This window comes from Coregonus clupeaformis, chromosome 6 (genome assembly GCF_020615455.1).
Source record: "Coregonus clupeaformis isolate EN_2021a chromosome 6, ASM2061545v1, whole genome shotgun sequence".
Lineage (NCBI taxonomy): Eukaryota > Metazoa > Chordata > Actinopteri > Salmoniformes > Salmonidae > Coregonus > Coregonus clupeaformis.
The window spans coordinates 86,175-89,517 of NC_059197.1; positions in this window are offsets into that span (position 1 = coordinate 86,175).

Consider the following 3,343-nt stretch of genomic DNA (forward strand, 5'->3'; position numbering starts at 1 on the left):
ACCAGAGGAACAGAGGAGGACTAGAATAAGGATACGGCTAAAGGCTTTAAGAACTGGTCTTCTAGTGCGTTGGGTACATAGAATAAAGGGGGCAGATTTCCGGGTGTTATAGAAAAGATTCAGGGCATTATGAACAGACAAGGATATGGAAGGATATGAGTAAAGTGGAGGTAAACCTAAGCGTTGGGTAACAATGAAAGAGATAGTATCTCTAGAGGCATAAATTGATTCGGTCTCTGAGTGTATGGGTGGAGGGACAAAGGGGCTAACCAAGGCAGGTTCAGCTAGGCTTGGGGGTCTACAGTGATATAGTACAATTAGAAATAACCGAAACAACAATAAACTAACCATGTTTGGGCTGAGGCTAAACATAAACAGGATGTAGTACCGTAAAAAGGAACAGTCCAGCAGATATCAGCTGTATAGCTGAGTTATCACAAGGTCCGGTGGTGAATCGCCAGTGAGCAAGAGGCCACGGCTAGCGTGTGCTACGTCCGTTTTGTTGTAGCCAGCTGGTAGCGACGGAAAAACTGATATGTTCTGGGTCGACAACGCGCAGTGCTGACTGTCCGAATATCCGGCGATCAATGTCCAGTGATTAAAACCAATCCCGTGGAAAAAAATCAAATGTTCTGGGTGAAACACCGCCAGCTGTGGCCAATAGCAAGTAGCTAGTTCAGTAGCTAGTTCAGTTTAGTGAGTAAGCGTGTGCTAACGGGCCAGGGCTAGCAGATGGATGGAATCTTCGTGGTTACGTCGTAACCACATCAGACGATTTCGTCGGCAGACCAGTCGTGTAGGATCGGCGGGGCTCGCGTCAATCCTAGGTGGTCCCGTCCAGTTGATAGAGAGGTAGATAGCCGGGAGATGGGCCTAGCTCAGGTTGATTAGCCAGACCACAGCGTCCGTTTTGTTGTAGCCAGCTGGTGGCGATGAATCCGGAGTTAAAGGTCCAGTGAATCAGTGATTCCGGCGGAAGAACTGATATGTTCTGGGTCGATAACGCGCTGTGCAGACTGGCCGAATATCCGGTGATCAATGTCCAGTGATTAAAATTAATCCTGCGGAAAAAAATCCTATGTTCTGGGTGAAACACCGCTAGCCATGGCTAATAGCAAGTAGCTAGTTAGCTGGCTAGCTAGTTTCAACTGGAGATTCTAGATTCTGGATAAAAGGTAAGTCAATAATAGAATCCGTTCCACATTGAGTGAGGCAGGTTGCAGGAAAGTATATTTTGTAGAAGGATGAAAAGTCTGATAGGGAAATATGTACGAAAAATACAAAAAACTGGGTATTTACAGGCTATTTACAGACACACGACAGAAACAAGACTGCACTACTTCGCCATCTTGGGACACTGAATGATTATCATTGCCACTGATATAGCCAGTGCTTCCTATATAGTTGTACTGTTGACTACTTTGTGGTTGGTTTTGTAGGTCGCGTGGAGGATAATGAAACAATTACCCCTAAAGATTAGAACGGAACAGAGGACCAAGGGAAAACAGATGGACAGGTCTACGGATGAGATGGGGTGAGTCAGAATGACTCTGAAAATACTCTTAGACACATAACTGTTCAAAACGCTACTCACTGTGTGCTCAGTTTGTCAAGACAGACTCAGTCTGGCCTCAATGGTGGTATTGGCATCTGTGTTCAAAAATATACAGCCAATGTATCAATGGTTCATCACCCACTCTCTGGCACTGCTTCACACATCCAGTTTGTTCAGCTTGGAGTCTGAAAATACCTCAAACATAAATAGTTGAATGCTGGCCTTAGTTTAGAGCTGTATGTATATACAGTAGACACAGGAAGGTGAAGTACCACACCTCTGTCACCCCAGACACAGTCATGGTTTGGGGACGTTGTTAAGGCAACACGGAACTGTGTATAACCTTGAATGAAGCAGCTATCTGTTATTTCAATGTTCTGTGAGATCACCAATAAAAACAGGTATGTTGCTCACGATTACGGACGAGAGTGGACAGGTTTTGGAGAAGTCGATCAAGCCAAAGCTTTACTCCTCTCAGAGATCACTGTCATTTGCAGACACACATTTGTGTGTGTGTGTGTGTGTGTGTTGCATAGACAGTTTGACCAGTTGGCTGATTAAAAGGCTTGGCCTGCTCTAGACAGCTTGAATGGGGCTAGTGGGGAAGTCCCCTGTGGTGGAATTAGTGTGGTCTGACTCTGCCACGGTTCTGGGAGGTCATGGGGATCACAGAGACCCCAGGCTGGACCTGAGACGTCCTTAGGTTGGCCAGAGAGAAGGGGAGAGAGCGAGAGAGAGAGAGAGAGAGAGAGAGGGAGAGAGACAGAGAAGCCGAGTTTGATACATGCCCTGCATATCTCTCACATCGACGACTCTAACCTCCACACACACGCTCATTTATAAAATAATTGTCTTGATAACAAGGACGAACACTCCCCCACACGCATACACACACAATCTTCAACACACACCCTGGTCCACGTTTGCCCGCTCAACGACCTTGTCTTCTGATGATATCATTGGAATGTGTTTCTGGGGGAGGGAGGGGCGGGATGTCGGACAGTCAGTGTGTATGACTGTGTGTGTGACTGTGTGTGTGTGTGCGCGCATGCACGTATTTGTGCGTGTGTTTGTGTGCGTGGGTGTGCGTGTTTGTGTTAGGGAGAAAGTAAAAGTGAGTTTCATCATGTAGCCTGAAAGGAAAGGAAAGTGTTGGTACAGCAGGTTTTGTCATGCATTTGCAGGAAAGGTTTCAGTTAATAGGACACAGAGAGGAAACCTGTTGGCTCTCATAGTCTCCCGATGAGGTGGTGGTGGAGGGGGAGTCTGAATGAACGAGGGGGAGGGAGGTCAGAGGGGTGTTGGCATGAGTGACCCCCTCCTGTCACATCTCCCTTTCCCTGACACTGTCTCAGAAACAGTGAACTCAGGAGAATGGAATCTTATCTCTGCAAAATTGCACTTTGGAATTCCTTGCCAGTGAATGCAAAACGTCAGCTCCTTGTGTGTGTGTGTCTGTGTGTGTGTGTGAGTGTGTGTGTGTGTGTGCGTACATTTGTCTGAACATGCGAGCGCTTGTTTGTCTGACCATGTATATGTGCATGTGAGAATGTGTGTGTGCGTATGTACAGTGGGGAAAAAAAGTATTTAGTCAGCCACCAATTGTGCAAGTTCTCCCACTTAAAAAGATGAGAGAGGCCTGTAATATTCATCATAGGTACACGTCAACTATGACAGACAAAAGGAGAAAAAAAAATCCAGAAAATCACATTGTAGGATTTTTAATGAATTTATTTACAAATTATGGTGGAAAAAAAGTATTTGGTCAATAACAAAAGTTTCTCAATA